Below are 23,411 nucleotides of genomic sequence, written 5' to 3'. Positions count from 1 at the left end.
TGTGTGTGTGTGTGTGTGTGTGTGTGTGTGTGTGTGTGTGTGTGTGTAGCAGCTCTGTATTAAAAAAAAAAAAAAAGAAAAAGGCAAGGAACCTAAATAAAGCCAGATGTGATATTACCAGAAGCTATCGCCAACTCTTGATGAGACACACGTGGATCATCCACTTTGTGCATTATGTGTGGCAAATTTTTAATCCCAATGTGATTCCTTCCATTTGCTTCTGAGTAGCCTACTTTGGCAGTCAGTTACTATGGGCTAAGTGGCACCTTCAGACACTAAATACCTTTTTTTTCCTGACTATTTAGGCAGGGAAAATTTGTATATTCTCCTAATTCTGAGTCATAGATATTAACTAAGTTGTTTTGGTATTTGGACTGGCCTATCTGTAGATAGGAGGATTTCCTTTTGTAGGTAGAAGGTAATTTTTAAAAATTCAGAATCATTCAACAATGAAAAAAAATTCTTACATTGCCTTTATTTTCCAATATTGTGTATCCTTTCTCCCTCCTCCCAGAGAGCCATCCCTTATAACTAAGAATAAAAAGGAAAGAATGGGAAAAAAGCCTCTCAGCCAAACTAATCAACATATCACTCAAAATTTGTTGTTTTTCACTCCCATAGGCCATCACCTCTGCAAAGAAGGGAGAGAGGTACACTTTCATCTCTCTTTTCTAGCACCAAACATGGTCATTTTAATTACTCACTATTCAGCTTTGATTTTTTTTCTGTTGTCAACAATCATTTATGAAGGGCCTCCAATGTGTAGCAGGCTATGCTAAATGCCTTTAAGAAAATTACATTCTTCTAGGTTAAATTAAAAATAAAAATAAAAAATCACAAAGTAGTTGGGAAAGGACTTAGCATCTCAGAAAATCATGAAAGATCTTATGTTTCATCTTAGGACTTTAGATTTTAAGCTATGAGACTCTATAAAGGTCGTCTAACCTCCATATTTTACAGATGAGGAAATGGAAGCTCAGTGAGTTTTAATTGACTTATACAAGGTCACATAAGTGATAAGAAGCAGAATCACGATTTGAATCCATGTCTTCTGACTAAAGCCAGTGCTGTCCCCATTCGACCTGCTGCCTCAGCTCAACGTGGCATTTGATCTAAGCATTAAAAGAAACTAGGCATTCTAAGAGGATTGAGTGATGAGGGATTATGTTCAAGGCTTTGGACATTGAATCTCAAATCATGGAGATGGGAAATGAAATGTCACATAGGGAGAAGAGCAAGCAGGCCCAACTGTTGTAATTTATCCTGAAGGGTTTAGAGAGACAATGAAGCTTCTGAGCAAAGGAATGATGTGGTTAGATCTGTGCTGAGGGATATCAGTGTGGCAGTTGTGTGGAGGATGGATGGGAGACAGCAGAGACTGGAAATAAGGGGGCCAATGAGGAAGGTATTTCAGTAGTCCAGGTGAGAGATAATAGGAGCCTGATTACGGTGTTAGATGTGTCAGTAGAGTGAAAAGGATAGGCATAAGAGATAATATTGGCAAGACTTGGAAATGGATTGAATATGGTGTTATGGGATGGTGAAGAGTCCAAGATGCCACAAACTTGGGTATCTGGAAGGATGGTGGTGCCCTCAAAAGAAATAAAGAATTTAAGAAGGATAACATAACAAGTTGTTTTAAATACTGACTTCATGATTAAGTTCAGCATTTCCCAAACTATTTTCTTAGAGTGTTGGTCTTTGGTATGTTATAAAGAAGGATTCTGGGAGAAAACATCAATGTTACTGTTTTCTACTTGAAAATATTCAATATGAAATATGCATGTATCAAAAATGCTATTGATAGCACTTTTTTTCTATATGACAGTAGACTGATTTCCTTTTTAGAGGAGAGTCATGTCAAAGGAAGTTGATTGCTTGATGTTTTGTTTGTTTTTTAAACCAAAGGTTTTGGTAAAATATGGTTAGGAACAGTAGGCCTAACTTCCTTTTTTATTATGATTAGAATAAGTTAAAGCCAGTTGTCATTATGAATTTTTTTATCTTTAATTGATTTCTTCTTTTAATAGAGAAAGAAGGGAGTTAATGCTATTGCCTTCCCTCTTAGATTATTTCCGATTTATTCTGTTTGTATCTTGTTTGTACATAGCTGAATGTCTATATGTTGTTTCTCTGTTTAGATTGTGATCTCTTTGAGGGTTGGTATAGCTTTTTACCATTCTTTGTATCCTGACTGCTCAGCACAGTATGTGGCATATAGTAGGTGCTTTATAAATGCTACCTTATTTGGTTTGACTTGAAGAGGGGTTCTGTGTTTGAGTCTGGAATCAGACAACAAGGTCCTTTTCTAAGGGCCTGTCTCATCACTATTTTTAGATGCAAGACGAGCATACACACACACAGAGCTCAGCAGGAATCTGGTCCAACCCATACCTGAGGGAGTCCTGTTACATAGTATATACAACAGGTGACATTTCATCTTTTGCTTGAAGAACTCCAGGGATGGGGAACACCATTGCTCCTGAAACAGTCCATTCCCCTGTGGGACAGATCTCATTGTTAGGACAGTTTTCCTGACATCAAGCTTAAATATATCTTTCTAAATATCTTTCTGAAACCGCTACCTGTTTCTTCTAGTTCTTCTCCCGGGGCCAAATGGAACAAGTCTAATCCCTTTTCGGTAAGACAGCTTTTCAAATACTTTCAAAGATAGCATTCATTCCCCCTCTGAGTTTTCCCAGAGACCCCTTCTAACCACCCCAAAGTTTTTCTTCTCTTGCTCAAACATATCTCAGGTGAAGGGGGTTGGCCTTGATGATCTGGTACCTTCAAATCCATGTGGTGATCCTGGGCTCTTCTTTTTTGCTTAAAAATTACCAATTGGGTGGGTGGAAGGTGTGGTCTATGTTCTTATATCTCCTAGACCAGCATTTTGGGGTTCTGTCCAGTGGTTTGTGGTGCTATGATTATCAGGAAGGTCGATGTAGCTTTACAAGTTGGGGGCTGATTGGTGGTGAAACTGTTCAGTTGTTGAGCTTAGAGTCGTGGAAACACCCGAGTTCAAATTCTGCCTTCCTTAGGCACTTCTGAGCTGTGTGAGCCTGGGTAAGACATTTTTAGGTCTCACTTTTGTCCTCGGTAGTATCGAGGGACCCAATGGCTTCTGAGGGCCCTTCAGACTCTAAATTTGAGTCTTGTGCGACTCATTTCTATTCTGTTCCTCACTTTGCTACTCTGTAAAATGAGGGGGCTTTCGATCTGTGACCCTAGTACAATCCAGCATCCCATTTGCATTCTCATTTTACCTTGACTTTGTACGATTAGCTACTTCTACCAGTCAAAGTCTGGGAAAGACAAAATTATTGATTTACTTTTGTTGTTTTCTATTGAATGGTTTTCTATCTCCAATACTATATATTTCATCTGGACAAAAGCACTTAGAGAACTCAGCATATTCAATATGGGCCACTTAATTTGGTTCTGAACAATTTTCTCTTTTGAAAAAAAATCCGTTTTGAAAAGTCAAGGTTTTTTTTTTTAAAGGACCCCCTCTCCTCCAAACTTGACTCCAGTCATCATTAGCCATCCCCTCCAGTCGTCTCTTGTACTCACTCTGTCTGCCAAAGTCATTTACAAACATTTATTTTACTATCAGCCATTCCACCTAGTTCATTAGGAACATCAATGTGTAGCCATCCCCTCACTCTGCACCCACTACATAATCTGGGGCTGCTTGACCCCTCAGTTTTGAAATAAAAGCAGGATGTTGGGGGAATAGAAGCGCCAGCCTTTTGCAGTAGACTGATGACCCCATTCTGGCTCCTTTAAGAATACTCTGGCTGGAGAAAATCATTTTGATCCTTGGCAACTGGCTCATGGTCATTGGTACCCAAGGAGAGGAATTTCATACACATGAATACAATTTGATAAAAGTCTCCTGAGAAGGGATTCCAAGCAAAAAGGGTTAGCAGTACGAATTCACATACTGTCCTTGGAAATGCTGATAGATTCTAACTTGACTCCGTGCTCTTCACTGAGTTGGCATCTTACCAGACTCTTTCTGCGTAGGAAATAGGTAATTGTATCATGTTGAGAAGTTGGCTTGCTGATTTTTTAATCAAAAGCTGCCTTTTCATTTAAAATTTGATCAGCGTTTCGTAAGAAGGAGCCGATTGCCACCTTCCCACCCCATTGATTTATTCCTTTCAACATTTACTAAATGCCTACTGTATGCAGGGTTTTAGAGAAGAGGGAACTGAGGCTCAGAGGATTAAGTGACCTGCTCAAGGTCACATAGGTAGTACCCATCAGATAAGGGATTTGAACTTGTATCCTGAGGGCTCCATAGCTAATGCATTTTCTACTGTAGCTGACTTCAGATCCTGACTGCCCCTCGGGACTTGTAGAGCTGTGCACATGTTGTATCCCTCTGCCCCAAGAAATCCCCCTCCCCCAGAATAATACAAGTCCTTGAGGGCAGGAAGGCCTCTAGTATAGACCAAGGGACTTAGAATAGCTGTATAAGAAACACTCGATGAACAGCATTGCATAGAATTACCCATGATCCCACAGTGAGTGAGAGAGCACTTGAACTCCATACCTACGCTCTGCTCTGAATAGATGATTTCCTGATTGATTCTATGGAAGGTTATTTCAGGATGTCTTGGCCTTCATCTTTCTGACTTTCTGTAGCCTGACCTATGTCAGTGTGAGAAAGAGTTGGGAAAGGAAAGTTCTGGGAGCCAGTTATGTGGTCCATTAGAGTCAGGAAGACCTGAATTCAAATTTGGACCAGGACACTTACAAGCTAGGTGACCCTGGACAAGTCAGTTACCCTCTAGAGGTCTGCCTCAGTTTCCTCACATGTAAAATGGAGATAATAATAGCACCTACCTCCCTTTGTTGTTGTTATTCAGTTGTTTCAGTTGGGTCTGACTCTTCACAATCCCATTTGGCAAAGATAGTGCAGTGGTTTGTCATTTCCTTCTGCAGCTCATTTTACAGATGAGGAAATTGAGGCAAACTGGGTAAAGTGACTTGCTCAGGGTCATAGAGTTAGTAAGTGTCTGAGGCCAGATTTGAACTCGGGAAGATGAATCATCTTGACTCCAGGCAAGGGACTCTATCCACTATGCCACCTTGCACCTACTTCTCAGGGTTGTTCAAATGAGATAATAATTGTAAAGCACTTAGCATGGTTCCTGGCACATAGTAAGTAATACACATATTTGCTAGCTGCTATTATTGTTGTCATTGTTGTTTTATTATTTTTACTGCTGCTGCTGCTACTACTACTACTACTACTACTACTACTACTATTACTACTGCCCATTATGGTAAATTGGCTGGAGGCCATAAAGGGGGAAGGGAAGCAGTGTGTAGTAACTAGAAGGGCCCTAGACTTGGGATTCCAATTGTGGCATTGAGATGTACTAACCATGTTACTGTGCAGAAATCATTTATACCTCTCTGAGCCTTAGTGAAATCATCAACAAAATGAGGATAATAATAATTGCATCACTTCCTTCATAAGGTTGTTGTGAGGAAAATGCTTTATGACTTTTCAAGCCCTATATCAGCCTGAGTTATTGTTATATGAGCATTGATAGACTTTTCTAAGGGGGTCTAGCATCACCTAGTGGATGGGAAGGTCAGGTATGGACTCAGGAATATCCGGGTTCTAGTCTTGTATTTTGCAATACAGGTGCTTGTGGACAGCACAAGCTCTCTCTCTCTCTCTCTCTCTCTCTCTCTCTCTCTCTCTCTCTCTCTATTTCTCTCTGTCTCTCACCAATTGGGGTTAAGTTACTTGCCCAGGGTCACACAGCTACTAAGTGTCAAATGTCTGAGGCTAGATTAGAACTCAGGTCCTTCTGACTCCAGAGCTGGTGGTCTATTCACCGTGTCACTTAGCTGCCCCCAATTCTCTAAGTCTTTAAGTTGTGGAGCAGTTGTTTACCTGCATTATTGGAAAGAATTTCCCACACTAGAAGTTCCCGTACACTGATAAATTACCAGATGTGGGCTGAAAAAGAAATACTTATATTTTACGGAAAAAAAAGCAATGACTATAAATTCATTTAGGGCAAAGGATTCAAGGTGAAAGGAATACAGTCTATGCCTGAAGTGGAAGAATAAGAAGGGTTAGGAATGCAGTATTGGTATGGGTTCTAGGCCAGCAAATGCTAGGTAAAGAGCTCTTAGAAAAATTTTTCTGTAATTTGAGAGGTGCATGGGGCTCCTGTCTACAGGAAGCTGGAAACAAGGTGAGAAAGCCCAAGAAATTCTTAGCAAGGTGGAAGCTGCCAAGAAGGGTCAGAATTGAAGAGGTCAAACCATAGCCTGCATGGAACCCATCCTGTCCAATGGGCACAAATGTTTTGGAGCCCAACTAGAGAAATTAAAAAAAAAAGCAAAAACAAACAGCCTAGAATTTCCTAAGAGCATAGTATTGTAAACAAATGTGTGACTTTGTTTTTAAAGTCTCTTATTTTCAGGTGGCTAATGTAGACTGACTGAGTTGAGAACTTCACAAAGGATTTTGGCAGCTGGCCCACCCAATCCCAATGTCTTCCCTCATCACAATCACGTCAAACTCTTTATTGCTGCAGACAGCCAGTCCCTTTGGCAGACCCACCCTGCAGTTCTTTCTCTATGGGGCAAGCAAGTCAGTTGTTTTGACTGGTTAAGCTAGTTAATTTAGTTAAGGTCAATGTGACATTGTTTCCTACTCCTTCCCATACTGTTGCACCACATATAGAGATTATATGGCTTACTGTATCACAATATATGCAATTGATTATCTGTGAAAACTCCATGCAAGAGAAACATGCACTTTCTCCTCATCAGGTAAGAGGGAAAAAAAGGGTCCTTTTTATTAGGTTTGTGTGAGGTTGGCCTACAAGGTTGGTTGTTATTTGCTACTTGTTTCTTTCTTAATGGACAAAATCTGTCAGAGACACATCTTGGTATTTTACAAGCATTTTGCTTGGAGAGAAATTTCTGGCCAGATTTTCTCATGCTAAACACAACTCTGTAGATGCTTTAAAAAAAATCCAGGCTTATCAAACACTGTGGCCAGCAATGTCACCCACAAGACTGACCCTCATTCCATGAATGCTTGTGTCTTCCTTGGAAATCTCAGCATTCTGATTGCTAAGAAGACTGATGTTGAGGCCATCTTCTCCAAGTATGGTGAGATCGTGGACTTCTCTGTTCATAAGGATTCTGCCTTCATTCAGTATGTGAATGAGTGAAATGCCCATGCCGCTGTGGCAGGAGAGGATGGCAGAATAGATTGCTGGCCAGGTACTAGATATTAATCTAGCCACAGACCCAAAAGTGAACCAAGGAAAAGCAGGTGTGAAGCATTCTGCAGTGGAGACGTATGGCACTTCCTTTGACCTGGATGCTGATTCTCAACGACATGTACAGCTACCCGGCAGGTGTACCACCTCCTCTTCCCATTGCTTATGCAGTGGCATCTTCAAAATGCCACCATGGGGCAGGAAACACTTCCAGTGGAGGCAAAAGTGGCTTTAATTCCAAGAGTAGACATTGGGGCTCTTTATTCACATCTGGCAGATTGAAAAGTGATGATCTTCAGACAATTAAGAAGAAGTTGACCCAGATAAAACAGAAAATGGATTCTTTATTGGAGAGGCTGCAAAAAAATGAAAAAGAACCAAGCCGACAACAGCTGGAGTTGATCAAAGATGATGAAAAAGAAGCTGAAGAAGGAGAGAATGATGGAGACAGCGCCGATAGCAAGGACAACTCTTCAGCACATGTTGGGGTTTTAGAACTCTCGTCCCATTTGTTCTTTACCTAGGCACTTATCTTTGATCAAACTTTTCACCAGATACTCCCCCTTAGTATTTTCCAGCACATGTTCAATGTTGTACCCAAGCTGTGTTCATTCATTCTGCCCTGTACCTAGTCCCTTTCCCACTTCCTTCAATTCTCCTAGTACTTATATTAAGTCTCCTGTAATTTTGCTCTTTTAATTTGATACCTTTTATGACTTGACAATAAAAAGGATGTATGTTTTTTTAAATGCAGGCTTAAAAAATGCACACTAAGAACATGATGGGGTTTTTCTATGTTTCACCTAAAAAGCAATGGAGAGGTGAAGATTCAGTCTACAGGATATTATCAGAGAAATGTATGACCAAAAAAAAAAAAAAGAGATGAGATCCATGAGTATTGAGAATAAAGGATAGATTCATTGATATTCTATGTATGTCTATTGGTATCCATGGAAAGTCAGGAGAATGAAGCCTGCTCAATGGACTTCCTCTGGTGAGATTCTCCCTCTGTTGGTTATCTCCACTTGACCCTATCTATAGCTTGTGTATATAGTCCTTTTCCTGTTATCTCCTTTGAGAGCCTTGAGAGCAGAGGCTGTTTTTTTGCCTTTCTTTCTAACCCTAGTGCTTAGCACAGTGCCTGGCACATGGTAAACAGTAAATGTTTATTGACTGATTATTCAAAGGTTTTTCTTCCCTTGAGTTGTCCAGTAGTGCCTAATTATCAGTAGCATTCCTGTTTTAAACTCTAAAAGGGGAGGAGGGTGACTTCTGAAACATATTAGAATTTAGTGGAAAAAATGGGTGGGGGAATGGAAAATTGGAATGGGCTACTTCAGGAAGTAGTGAGCTGCCGAACATTGAAGATTTCCAAGTGTAGGCTGGAAGAATATTTATCAGGCAAGTTGTAGAAGGTCTGCTTTCTTGGGTAGGGCTTGGATTAGATCACCACCAACAGTTTTCCATTATTGAAATTTTGTTCTTCTGTGAAATCCAGGAGAGCCCAGTAGCAGGACTCAAGGCTGACACCAAATCTGATTCCATCCTCTGGGTCTCCTTTGTGAGAATCACCAGACACCGACGGTTGAGATAATTATTCTTAAAAAAAAAAAAAAAAAGGAGAAAGGCACTCTCAATTTGGAGTCAAAGTAGCTGGATTCTTGCCTTGGCCTGCTACTTCAGTAAGCGTTTAGTGAACCCCCTTATGTGCCACGCAATTGTGCTAGACCCTAGAAATACCTTCCCTCAAGGAGTTTATATGGAAAACATCCCAGAGAAATCCAGGAAAACAAAGTCAATTTTTGGGGAGTGGGGGCATTCCAGGCATCAGGAACAAACAGCCTTTGGAAAAGCATGGCAGGTGAAAGCTGGAATGAGATGTCTAGGGAACAATAAGTTGGCCACTTTGCCTATATATAATAGAGTGTGTGAGAGAGTAGCATGCAATAAGGTGAAGGGCCTTAGATGCTGGCCACTGGAGTTACATAAGCAGGGCAATGAACTACTCGGGTCTGTGCTTTATGACTATCCATCCCGCAGCTTTGAGGAGGATGGTTTGGCAAAGAGAGAGGCTGTAGCCCTGGGGACCAATACAGAGGCAATCGCAGTAGTCCAGGTGACAGGGGATGAGGATTTGGACTAGGATGAAAGTTGTGTGAGGAGAGAGATGGAGTGGGTGTGAGCGTGTTGACTTGGCCACGAAGAAGCAGCATGTTGTAGTGTTTAGGGTATTGGACTTAGAGTCAATTCAATTCACTTCAAAACATTTATTCAGTATGTACTATGTGCCAGGCATTGTGCTAAGTTGGGAAGATCTGGGTTCAAATCTCATCTCACGCAAGGTACCTGTGTTACCTTAGGCAAGTCATTTAACTTGTCAGTGCCTTACTTTCCTCATCTGTAAAATGGGTGAGTTGAACTTGGTGGCCTTTCCAGCTCTCTATAGATCCTGTCATTCTGTGATTGTACCAAATACTTACATAATATTGGACAAGTCAGTCCCAATTTTCTCACCTGAAAAATGCCTGGGTTGGATTATATGACCTTGAAGGTGCCTTCCTGTTTGACATCCATGATTGTATGATCCTTCTAGCTCACAAAGTAGATTTAATCCCTGCTGGCTGGCTTGTTTGCCTGTTTTTAAAAATAAGAAACACACCCCCCCCCCAAAAAAAAAGAAAAAAGAAACCAACAAAACCCACTCTTTTCCTTCTGTAAGCTTCTTCTTGAATTAACCTGGGAATGGAGAGAGAAGCACCATTTTTCTCTGCAGGTGTGGGGCTACCATAGCAAGCTAATTTTGTTTCTGCTGGGATAATTTGGAGAGCAACCATGGGCTCAGGTATAGGTCAGATTTAAACTTTTATGTCCTTTGACATTTTACTTTAGAGCTTTATGAAAGTATTAACCTTTGTTTTTGTGATGGAAACCAGGGAGGCCCTGAGACTGGGGAGGGACTCATGTAGACCACTAGAGCATCAACACTTTGGGGGAGGGGGAGGGTATTAGTAAAATCTCATTCCCCTCCCCCTCATCCCTCAGAGGGGAAGCCTGTTCCTTACTGACCCATGAACATACCAAGCCTAGATTGACTTCTACCCTTTGGCTCATGCTCCTTTTCCATCTGGAATAACTCCCTTCTGTCTGTCCACACCCTCCCCATTCTTCATGTCTCAGCCCGTCTAGTCTAGCAGGCCTTCCTTTACCATTTTCAGCTCACAGCCATCTCTTTCTTTAGGAATTCTTGTCTAAATAACTCATTTTTAATGAGTTCTCATGCTCGTCTGTAATCTCCAATTTGCTCATTTGCCGCCCAACAGCTAAGACCTTGTCTTAGACTTCTCTTATAACCAGGTACCAGGTACCAGGTAAAGACCTGGCCATGTTGTAGGTGATAAATCAATGCTTATTGAGTGGAACTGAATGGGAATGAAACATGAAAATTAATTTGGTTGGGAGGGTGAGGGGAATGACAGCATGGAGTTTTCTTTGCTTCCTTCACTCATAAACTGTTCCACGCTTAGATGGGAAGCCTGTTTGGTGGAATTTGGTGTGGTAGGAAAAAAAAAATCAGACCAGTAGTTAGGGGAATCCAGTCTGTAGGTCTGTCTCTGCCACAAACCCACCTTCTAACCTCAGGCAAGGGCCCATCATCAGAGACGAGATTCCATCTTCCCTTGTCTGTATCATGGATATTAATCTAGTTATTTACATGCTATCTCCCCCTCTAGAATGTAAACTTCTTGAAGGCAGGGGGTGTTCCTTATCCCTCTCCCCTTTATTTCTGTCCCTGATGCTTAACAAAGTGGCTGACATACAGTAAGCACTTAATAAATGCTTCCTGATTGTTGACTGACAGACTTCAACTCCCTGGACCTCAGTTTACCCATCTATGAAAAGTGTTGGACAAGATTCTCCCTAAGGCTCCTTCCAGCTCAAACGTTTCTGATATTTTACTGACTCAAAGTGGTGGGAAGGACCAGGGGCAGGGTGGGAGAATTTTACCCCAATTAATTTTGTATCTGCAACTAAATGAGCAATCCCATTCCCTATTACTGTTAGTATAAATATCAGCAAATGAAGTAGATCTCAGATTCCCCTATAATTTGGAGATAAACTTTATGACAGCTGTATAGTTGTTTCCTCTTTAAAATCTGGGCAAAGGTCCACCAAGTGTTCAATCTTTTGACCTTAGTTTTATTTGGTTCCAAGGAAAAAGAATTATTTTTTCATGTAATATAGTGACTTGAAACAGTAGTGGAAATGGGAGTCGGTTGTAAAATTTTTTTTGTTCTCTTTTCATCGTTATAGTTGTTTTATATATTGCTTCCCTGGTTCAACTTACTTTACTCTGCATCAGTTCACATAAATCTTCCCTTGCTTCTGAATTTTCTATATTCATTATTGTTTTTTTACAATGCAGTAACATTCTATTACATTCATATACTGCAGTTTGTTTATTTATTTGGTAATCGCGGGGCATCTACTCTTATTTCCAGGTCTTTGCGTCCTTTTTTGCTTAAGGAACATTAATGGCCTTCACATAAAAACACTTATGGTCATCTCATAATTAGAAGTTGGAAATAGGCAAATTTAGACTTGATAGAAAAAGAAATTCCCAACAAATTAGAGCTGTCTAGGTTCCCTTCACTCAAAATCTATAATGAAGCAAAAGCCAAAAGCCTACCTGTCGGGCTTGTTGGATGGGGTTGTTAGAGGCAGCTGGGTAGAACAATGGTTAGAGGGCTGGGCTTGGAGTCAGGAAGACCTTAATTTGAATCCTGCTTGAGACACTTAGCAATGTGACCCTGGTGAGTCAGTTAACCTCTACCTGCCTCAGTTTCCTTATCTGGAAAATGTGAATAATAATAGCACTTACCTCCCAGGGTAATTGTGAGGATGGACCATGTAAAGTGCTTTGTCAAACTTAATGCTCTGTATTTATCTAAGCTATTTTGATGATGATTTAGAAGAAATTCTTGTCAAAGTAAGAGTTAGAACCTGGCATCCTCCTTTGGTTCAATAAATTAATAACTTGTTTCAGTTGCTTAGGTACTCAATTTCTGTCTGCTTTTGCTTTTCCCTTGAGGTTAATAGTAATGTAACCAGACTAATAGATTCATCTGGCCCGTAGTTTCATTCACAAAAGGAGAGTGTGGGTGTGGACAATCATCTCAGCCTCATAACAAGGGAGCATGCTCAGTGGCTGGCCTGTCTTCGGGTATGAGACGGAGAGAGAAACTTCTGTGGTCACGCCCCATTCTCATACTTGGAAAGCTTGCTCAGGCTGAGGATCCCAATTTGGAATAAGGGGGAGGGAGACCCAGGCACAGGTAAGAGAGCACAGAATCTGCATGTTTAAATCGTACAGGATTCCTAAAAGACAAAGCTTTTTCTGTCCCTCCCTCTGGGAAGGGAATGGGGGGGAGAGTGATGGAAGAATTGGGGATGCTGCCTTTGGCTTACCTGTCCCACCCTTCGTAAATCAGCGTCTATCTGACTTGGCTCAACCTGGTTGTCTATTTCATTGTTCGGGAGCCATCTTGGGCACTTTGTTTTTATTGTCTTTCTTGGAGTGGTGTTCTCCCTTTCCAGCCTGGTGGCAGGCAGTGAATTCCCCACCAGTCAGTTGGAAAGACCATTCAGGACATGTTGAATGGCCAGGAGCAAATGGCCTTCTGCACCTGCCTGGCAACCTGAGAAGGCAAAACCTAGAGAGAGAGGAGTGAGGCTTTTTTCCTTCTGCCAAAAATTTTCTTTTTCTTCTTCTTCTCCTTGGGTTCTAATAGCAGTAGAACTCCAAACATGTTTATGATCTTATGGTATAATAACTAAACCAAAGCTAGGGATCCTAGGTTTTTTTTTTTTTTATAGACCGCTGACTTTGGAGTCAGAGGCTCTGGGTTCCAACTGTGCTCCTGTTACGTAGTACATGGGTGACCTTGGGCAGATCGTTTAACTTTTTGAGTCTCAGTTTCCTCAGTTGTTAAATGTGAGAGTAGGGAGATACAAGCCCTGGGATCTCTCCTAACTCTAAATCTGTGCTTCTTTGGTCCTATTTTAACCTCATTCCGTGATCCATACTTGTAAAATATCCCAAAGTAATTAATCAGTGCAAAGAACTGCCTTAGTCATGTTCTCAAATCTCCTCTAGAAACCAGGAAGATGTGCTGACTCTTGAGAGGGAAAACAGCCTGAAAATTTTCTTTACATGTTGAAGAGTTTTCTCCTACCATGGAGTGTTGTCCTACCAAAGAGATGTATGTTTAATGAGATGATGGATGTAACAGAGGGAGGCAGTGTGGCACAATGGATTGGGATTTGGGGTCCAAAGATCTGGGTTCAAATTCCATTCTTCATTACTTATGTGACCTGGGACAAATCACAGCATCTCTGGGCCTTGATCCCTCCTCTGTAAAATAGGGCTGGATGACCTCTGAGGCCTCTTGCAGGTCTACAACTATGCTCTTAAAATCTAGAAACTGATTTTTAGACGTCTGCGGGTAATGGAGTAACTTACAAAGGATAGATACAGAGGTAGTTATTTGCCAAAGGTGGCATTCGAACCTTTAACTTCAGAGTCAGTGTTCTATCCATGGCACCATGCTGCCTCCAGGTCTATCAGAAATAAAAGCACTTCACAAGCTTTATAGCAATATATAAATATTAGGACTAGATTTTTTTTTTAAATCTCTGTCCCTCATGGGAGCACCAAACTCTATTATGTGCAACTGGAGATACATTTAATCCAAGGACACATGCTATTAATTAGAACGTTGGGGTGGTCTGGCAGATATGGGGATACCATGTTAATCCTCAGACTTTCCTTGCAGGTAGGAAGAATGCTATTGGTTGACATCATCATTTCAGTGGAAAGAGTGGTTTTGTCCTGTAGGATGTTACTGAATGATCCACGGAAAACAGGACGTTTCACAATAGATATAGACCATTTTATAATGACCTGGAAGAAGCCAATCTTCCTGAGATCAGGCTAGAGCAGGGATTCATCACCTTGTTTTATGTCATGGACCCATTTGACAATCTGGAGAAATCTATGAACCTTTTGTCAGGAGAATGTTTTTAAATGCATAAAACAAAAGCACTAGGATTACAAAGAAAACCAATTCTATTGTGGTACAGTTATCAAAATATTTTTAAAAATTAAGTTCATTGTTCCCAGGTAGAAGGGAAGGCAGTGCTTTGTATCCTGGTACAGCTAAATAGTTTTTTTTTTTAGGCAATTGGGATTAAGTGACTTGCCCAGGGTCACACAGGTATTAAGTGTCAAGTGTTGGTCCGAGGCTGGATTTGAACTGAGTTCCTCCTGACTTCAGGGCCGGTGCTCTATCCACTGCACCACCTAGCTGCCCTGGCACAGCTAAATAGAAGGTTAATCTGGGCGCCCTGATTCTTCTTTCTCAGATTAATTTGATCAAAAAATACATTGGAACTTGGAGGGCACTGAAGGAGCCCAGAAATACAAATCAGGGCTGGAGCATCTCTTTCTTCTTTGACTTGTGGATTGTCATTGGGAGGAGAGGGGGTTTTGTTTGGCTCCCCCACCACTCCGTGAGGTGTGGAGGGAGGTGAGTGGCACTTGCCTGAGATTGAGCCTTTCTTTCTTTCCAGACTTGCCTTAGGCAGAGTAGGGGCTATAGTCTGATCTGAGATTGGGGAGATGGCCCCTCTCAAGCACTTTGGATATTTCCCCCTAACTCCTCTCTATCGCTGGGAACATCAGGGCTCCTTGAAACATAGTTTGGAGGAGATAGAAATTGACAGAAATGTGGACTAAAATGGGAGAAAATTTGATAGTAAATTATGTATATATGTGTGTGTGGGTGTGTGTGTCCGGTTTGGGATTTTCTTGGCAAAGATACTGGAGTGGTTACACACACACGCACACTCACACACACACACACACACACACACACACACACACACCCCACTAACCTCAGTCAGGAATAACCCAAGACAACAAATCTGAGAAATTAAGTGGTTTTTGTGTGACTTATCACATCTCTTAGAGGTTAGGGACTGCATATTATGCTTCACAAATATAATAATATTAACTAACATTTATAAAAGTGGAAAGATGACAGAGGCCTTTAGACAAGCCCTTTAGCCCTATGATCATGCTATTATTACCCCCACTTTACAGATGAGGAAACTGAGGCTGAGAGAGGTTAAGAGACCCAGTCAGGGTCACACGGACAGTTGTGTGTTGGACAGAATTTGACCTCATTGTCTCCAAGACCCATATTCTATCCACTGAGCCACCTGGCACTCTAATGTGCCACATTCTGTATCACAGGAAGACATAACAAGAATAGAGATATAGATTAGACCCGTGGTTTCATCGGTAGAAGAAGGTGGGCTCCTTGTCTGTAGCCTGTAATGTTGCCTAGAATACAGAGACTTGTTTAGAATCTTGTTCAGGGTCACGCAGCCCATATGTGTCAGAGGCAGAACTTCCTGGCTTTGAGGCCAGGTCTCTATCCACTAAGCCACACCAATGTGTATAGAAGAATTATTGCCCAGGACTGTTTGAAAAAAAAAAAAGAGGAAACCCCCCCCCCCCCCCCAAAAAAGATAAAAACAAAGTACAGTGTTAACACAAGTGCTTTTCGGTTTCTGTGGGATTTTATCTACTTAATTATTCTCTTCAATTCTTCAAGGGTGTCTAACTATAAATATACACATCTAACCACGAGACTCCCATTCGCTTAGAAGCAGAATTACGGTCCGAGCATATTTTAATTCCTTTACTTTGGAATAATGCATTCACAAATAATATCTCATGTGATTTGGAGAATTAATGCATCGTGGAAGGTTGATTTTAATTTGCTTTCCCTAATCCAATTCTAACCCTGATCCAATTCTGCAAGTCAAGTTCAAAATGCAGGTGGATGTGGAAGTGTATTAGGTGCCACATTGAGTGTCTTGGGGGTTCTTTGGCTGCGTGTAGCAAATTACCAGGGAGGCCCAGATCCTTGCTATAAATGAGTTTTACTACCTAAAGGAATTAATATAGCTTCCCCTTGCAGTTGTGTGCCTAGCTCTCTTCGCTCTGCTCTGTTAGCGTGACTGCATTTTGCTTTATACTAGTCCAGTCGTGCCAAAAAAAAGACTGGTATTCACATGTGTAGTGTTTCCACATCTCTCCTGATTTATGAAAGGGATCTCGTTTTTTTCTCTGAAAGTTTCCCTACCTCCTCTGACTTCCTGTGATGTATTTTCACTTCATGCCTAACCTGATTTCAGCAGATGAATAATTACAGTGGGTGGTTGCACAGTATTAGGAAAGGCTAGGGAGGGAAGATGCATTGGAATAATAATTATACCTCCCTGCCCTTGCTTTTACTTTTCTTGGAGATGTCTTTTGCTTTTGATTGGTTAAATTAGAAGGAGTTAACTTATTTTTTCATTATTGTCATTCCTTTAAAATTTATGATTACATAAAAAAAAAAAACCAAACATCTCTGCTTAGATAACACAGGTTATCATATTTCCCCTTCCCCAACTCCCCACAAATCTGGAGTGTGGTCCATCTTACTGCCTTCTACATGGAACCTCTCTGCATGAGGCTTCTTCCCCAGTTAGGCTCTCTTCTTTTAGAAATTACTCAGTATTACTGTTTTTTTTTTTTTTTTAATGCTTTACATTTACTTACCTGAGTGCACATCCCTCAGTACTCAATAGAATGGAAGCTCCCTGAGGGTAGCAGTGATTAGTTTATGTCTTTGTATTCTTAGCCCTTGTCAGAGTGACTTACACATAGTAGCTGCTTACTACATGTTTTCTGAATTTGAATTGAATGATTGTATTTTTGTGAAAAGACAGTTTAGTAAAAAAAAAAAAAAGTCCATATAAGAATAATGCATATTGTTGGAGCTATAGTATGATAAATGAGCGACTTGTAAAAATGAGTTGGGCTAGAAAGAGAACACTATGTATGTGTTTGTGTACATACCTTTGATAATTGATAGCTTTGCTATGACAAACAAGTCATACAACCTTTCTGAGCCATATCTATAAAATAAGGATTATTACCATCCTCCCAAGGTTGTTTGATGAAACACTTTATGAGCTTCTAAGTTCTATATAGATATGAGTCTCTATACTTTTGTTTGTATGCATGTAAGCATATATGTATACGTGTATTTAATGATGACTGCAAATCTACCTCTTCCTTAACATGACTGCAGATGACAATAAACTTTTAATGGGGATCGAAGATCTATTGTAGGTACAAGATAAAATAGTCTCCATCACAAGCTAATTGAGTGAGCCTTGGGTACTTTGGGGACCATGCATAAAAGCTTATGGAAATGAGATTTTTTTCTTTTTTAGAAAATGTAAAAAAGATACCCTAGAATGTTCATTTTCTACAGTCTGGGTCAGTGAGCTGGTTCCCCAGTAAAGGGCACAACCTCCATGTATTAGAGGAGGGCTAAGCTGCAGACTGGTGAGCAGCACAGTCTCAAATGGGAATGGGCACCCTTTATATTCCAAGGAGAAATAAATGAACAAAAAACTGCTGGAGACTCAGAAGGAGTGAGGGAAAAGTTGTATTCTTGGGAAGATGAATTTCATTGAAAGAGAGTTAAACATAAGCAGTTGCAAAGTAAATTTAATTGCGTAGATGCTTAATAGCATTTGTAATAAACCATTAAAAATATTTTACTGTCAGTGGAAGATTGCTTGGATAGACCGAGGTGTTGATTCCTTAAGTTATTTTTGGTTGGATTTCACGGGAAGAAAGGGTCTGATAGAAGAGTGAGGGGACGATTCACCTTTGTACAAGAATACTATAGAAGGGACAGCTAGATGGAGCAGAGGATAGAGCACAGACCTTAAATTCAGGAAGAACTGAGTGCAAATCTGGCCTCAGATACTTGACACTTACTAGCTGTGTGACCCTGGGCAAGTCACTTCATGCAAAAAACAAACAAACAAACAACAAAAAACAAAACAAAAAAACACTATAGAAAGGATGATTGAACTGGTCCACCAGCTCCATTCTATTCTGACTCATGGGCTAGTGCTTTTCTTCTCATGCCTAAACACTATGCATTCTTTGCCTGTTTGGATATGTCTACATATTGGAATTTGGAGAATTAGTCCTCCATTTACCATAATGAGAAAACATTTTCCTTTGCTCTAGGTCATGTGGCTAAGTAAGAAAGACAATTACTGGGTTCTTGGTGTGTGCCATCATGCTAGAAATATTGGCGGTCTTTAAAAGGTATCAGGAACATTCTGGGATGGAAAAAATGGACAGTGATGAAAACTCCTTTATAACTTCTCTGATCCTTACCTTTTTTTTCCCCCCATATGACTGTCTTGATTTAGATATGTGTGCTATATGTAGTAAATAATTCTAATCTCTGTGTTTTAGCAAACAAGTTCTGGGTGATATGCCCAGTGTTTGGGAAATGGAACATAGGTGGAGCAAAACTTTGGTGGTGGTGGATTGGGGCAGGTGTGGGGGGTGGGTAGATAGGGAAGGAAAGTGGTTAGGTTCTAGAAATCCAGGTCTTTATAGAATCATCAGTTTAGAACTAGAAACAGAGTATATTGAACTGACTTGCAATAGCTCATTGTGAAATTTTCACTGTAAGCATTTATATCTCAGAAACTGGCTCATACTATAAATCAGAGTTTGAGTTATTGTTTTGTTGATTGTGATAGAGAAAATATTGATTATGCAGATTAAGCTTAAAAGGGTGTAACATGTACAATTTTTATTTTTTAACCAGAGTGCTAGTTGCTATCCATTTGCCCCAGCCTACTTTTAACAACAAGGAACCTTAGAGATCTCTTCAGTCCATCCCTTTTATGTGTTGGATGAGGTCCTTGGAGATCCTCCAGTCCAATCCCCTTATTTGATGGATGGGGAAACTGAGGCCCAAACACGTGGAGTGACTTGTTCCATGTCAATTAGGTAGTAAACAATATGGAATTAGAAAGTCCTGGGTTCAAATATTACCAGCAGTATCAGATTCTGGGCTCCTCAGGCTCTAGTTTGATTATCTATAAAATGAGGCAATTGGAATAGCTGGAATCCAAAACCTCTTCTGGCTCTTAAATCTGTGATCTGTGAAGAAAAGAATTGCCCCTTGCACTAACCTGTAATGGTGGATATATGCACTTGAGCTCACCATAACCAGGAAGAATTCGTCTGATGGTATTTATCTGGGCCCTATGGCAATAATGTTTTCTTGGACTTGCTGAGGGCCCAGCTGTCCAGTTCTGTGTTCTTGCCTGCCTTGGAACAGTGTGGAGTGAATGTTTTCCACTTGGGATAATTAGGAAATTCTAGAGGCATCTAGCTATACATACATTCAGTGACTTTCTGAGAATTTAGCAGTTAGTTGTTTAGGGAGGTTAATTGCTATTGTTACTGCTATTGTTGAATATTCTTTTTCCTTTAATGTCAACTAGAGTTTGATTATTGGAGAAGCATTTCAGTTGATAAAAGTATTCTGAGTTGAAGGTGGTGAAAGAACAGAGCTAGATTGTCCTTACCATTAATATGGAAGGAAATTTGGCCGGGAGTTTTGATGAGACATTCACCATCTAAATGACTTCATTTTGATTTCAACTATTAACTGCACACTTGGCACTTAAAACTGCAATGAATTCAGATTAAGTAACTCCTTTGATAGTGAGAAAGCTGCAGGGTAGAGAGATCATTAATCATATCAAGAGTCTTTGCAAGGATTTGAGAAAGAAACTTAGTTTACTGCTTGAAGACAAAGGTTATATCTGCCCTAGCTTCTTCTCTGGAGTGAATTTGGATAACGGAAGTCTGGCCTTTGTCAGTGTCAACTTTGAGGGGAACTCGCTGAGATGTGCTGGATACTGAGGCCATGTCCGTCATTAGCACATACCAGTACCTTTGAATAAGGCTATTATTAGCACCATGTGGCTAAGTCTCTCGTATGCTCTGGTTTCTTATCACAGAATCTCAGAGGAGGAAGGAGCCTTGGAGGCGGTCTAGCCTAAGTCATCCCTTTACAGGAATGTCCTCTGTGGCATCCCCGAAGAGTGGTCGTACGACCTTGCTTTGATGACCTTCAGCCACTTTGGGATAGCTCCAATGCTTTGGAAGGTTCCTTTACATCAAGGCTAATTTTGTTTTCTAATATTACAGGGGAGGAAAATGACATTGTGCTTACCACTTGGATGGATTGCCTCTGGGTTTTGAGTCCCATTTCTGGGATGGTAGATGGCTTTGAATAGACATTTCTTACAAAGAAATGGTCATTTTCATGCCTGACTGTTACCAAGATAGTATCTGTGTGGCCTCATGAATCAATGGTTAGAGGGAGAACACCTGGCTTTATAGTTAGATTATGCCAAGAGAGTTTCTATTTCCAAAATCCTGTGTACAAGCTAGAGTGACATTTAAAAGAAAAACATTTATGATCTTAGCAAGATCATGAATTGAAAGTGCTCTCAAAGGCCATCTATCTAATCCAATTCTTCCATTTTTCAGATGAGAAAACAAAAGCATAGGGTAGTTAAATGCCTTGCCGAAATATACACGGGTAATAAGTGTCAGAGAAGGATTTTGAACCTGGCTCTTTGGATTGTACCATGCTGCCTCATTCTTGGATCATTTTTCACATGCGCTGTGTCCCGTAGGTATAGCCATCTCTGATTATGGTGATGACCAGGTCCCATTTGGAAGGCCCATTGGCTCGGGGTTCTGTTTGTGTGTGTCTTGCGTGTTATTTTGACCTCGTGAGGATGTCCCTATGGCAACAGTCAACATTGATATTGCATGTTTTCATGAAGCAATAAATCTGACATGACGTAAGCAGCCACAATGGGCAATGAAGGCTGGTTGTGCAATTTCAGATGCCAGAGGGGCCTTTCACAGCTTAAATACACACTGTTCAGGCTGCTATTGTTTGGGAAGCTCGAGGGCCCCGCTCTGGATCTTGGCACTGGGAAGACATTGAGGTTTATTTTATAGGGCAGGCAGTGTTGCCCGGATATGTCCAATGCATGGTTAATTAGCTTGTTTTTTGTTTTTTTTTTTTACTTAGAGATTGTTTTTCAGCATTATTCAGATTCTTCTTTGCCTTTACAAGGACTCTCTGTATTTCGTTCCATTCCCCACCCTCCCACCCCCCTTGGAATAGTCCCTCAATGACAAGGAAACCCCTACTCAGTCCATCAGCTTGGAGAATGATGCTGACTGGCCCAGCTCTTTGTAGGAAGTGGTCAAGATTCCTTCTGGCCACCAGTCTGGGACTTCCTTTTTGAATTGGCGTGCCTGCTTTTCAGGATTCTTTAGGTAGAATGGCAAGCTTCTGCAATTAAAAAAAATATTGTTTTAACAACCAACCTGAATATGCTTTAGCATATACTCTTCCTCAGCTTAGCAAACAGCAAGAGTTCAGCCAGGGGGTTTAATTAAATGAAAAGGACCTTGCTTCTACAAAATAAATCCTCAATATCAGTTCTTTGATTGTTTTGCAATGGATTCATGGGATCACAGAGTTACTATCTCATCTGGGGTCTGGAAGGGACCCAGAGGTCATCTAGTCTAACCCTTGCTGCCCCCCACAATTTCCAATGAAGGAACTGAGACCTGGGGAGATGAAGTGATTTATCAGAGGTTATATAGGTTGTTAGTGTAAGAGCTGAGATTTCAAATCATTTGTGACAATTCTGAATTCAGCACTGATTCCATTGTATCTCACTGCTTGGGATGACCAAGGAACAATGATAACACACCAACAGCAGTAGTGATAACATCTGGCATTAATGAAGCTCTCAGAAGTTTGCAAAACGCTTCCCATGCGCTTGTTTATTTGTCTCACAACAAGTCTGTGAGGAAGGTACTGTAGACATTATTTTCCCCATTTTGTAGTTGAGGAAACTGAGCATCAAGGAGGTTATGCAACTTACTCATGGTTATTTAACTAGTAATAATAGTAATGTTAATGATAACGATAGCTAGCATTCATATAGTGTTTCAATGTTTGTACCATATTATCTTATTTGAGACTTCCAAAAACCTTATGAGGTAGGTGCTGTTATTATCCTTATTTTACAAATCAGGAAACTGAGGCTGAGGGATGTTACATGACTTGTCAGGGTCACACAGCTAGTAAGTTTCTGAGACAGAATTTCTTGATTTCACAACACTGTCTGCTACATTTTTTTTCGAGTCTTTTTTTTTTTTTGACCATCTGGTGCCCTGCACATCTGTACCCACAATTCACAGTGATACCTGAGAAATTAAGTAAGGTCTCTTGTCCTTCCCCCTTCTTCCCAATTTGGGCTCAGTCAGTTAAACAGAAATTATTTATGCTGTTCCCATTTGACATGGGCTCATTGCTTTTCCCCTCTGCAGAGGTAGAGGATGCAATAACAAAGTTAATGGTTTTATTTCAATCAATAAATGTCACTGGGATGTGGGGATGACCATGAATCGTGACACCACTGTCTGTAGAGTAATTACAGAAAAATGAGCTTGCCTTGGAGAGCTGTGAGCTGAGAACCCTCAGGGAGTGTCCCCACCGGCTGCCCATCTGACTTTGGTTGGTAGACTGGGGCCTGAGCTTCTACATGCTAATTAGGGATACTCACTTGCTACAAGTTGGGAATCTAATGGAAGATGGGGTTTGTTTCTGGAAGGCTGTGGAAGCATCTCCTCAGAAGGACCTGTTTGTACGGGGGTATTGGGATCAAGGTGCCTGAAGGTAAATATGGCTTTTGGGTTTGCTCCCTATACGACCTCGGATAAGATGCTTTCCATCCTTGGTTAGCACTGTCTTAATCCTTCCATGAGGCTTTTGGACTGGAGGACCTCCGAGGGCCTTTTGGTGGCTAGGTTCTGAAATCTTATGAGCTCTGTAGCAGCTTCCTTCTCCTAACCAACACACTGCTACAGAGATAGCTTTGGAGTCAGTGCATCCTTGAAGGCCTCACTTTCTTCATCTGTAAAATGAGAGCATTTTACATTTACTCTTAGATCTTTTCCAGCTCTAAATCTTTGATCATATGCTTGGTTATTATTATTACAGATTTTTGAATCACAGAAGAGAAGTCCTGGTGTGAGAACATACCTTCCCTTTCCTTCCTCTCAGTTCCCCCTCCCCTCTTTCTCCTCCTCTCTCC

At 40.8% G+C, this 23,411-nt stretch overlaps 1 protein-coding gene and 1 pseudogene across 12 annotated transcripts in view; both read left to right on the top strand.

Moving 5' to 3' along the window:
* MAGI1 (membrane associated guanylate kinase, WW and PDZ domain containing 1) overlaps window positions 1–23,411 on the top strand; it is a 673,862-nt gene that overhangs the window by 107,396 nt on the left and 543,055 nt on the right. Inside the window, exon 1 of one of the 12 annotated variants that reach the window (XM_027863726.1) lies at window positions 12,543–12,601. The exons of the other annotated variants lie outside the window; for them this stretch is intronic. The gene's annotated coding sequence lies outside the window, so the exon portion shown is untranslated. Of the gene's footprint in view, window positions 1–12,542; window positions 12,602–23,411 lie in introns of those variants that run through there. 12 annotated transcript variants of the gene reach the window in all.
* Window positions 6,791–7,792, top strand: LOC114044274 (annotated as a pseudogene).

The sequence above is a fragment of the Vombatus ursinus genome, unplaced genomic scaffold (genome assembly GCF_900497805.2).
Source record: "Vombatus ursinus unplaced genomic scaffold, bare-nosed wombat genome assembly UNPS02014773.1, whole genome shotgun sequence".
NCBI lineage: Eukaryota > Metazoa > Chordata > Mammalia > Diprotodontia > Vombatidae > Vombatus > Vombatus ursinus.
Note: the sequence above shows the minus strand (reverse complement) of the source record. Positions and strands in the feature narration are given on the sequence as shown.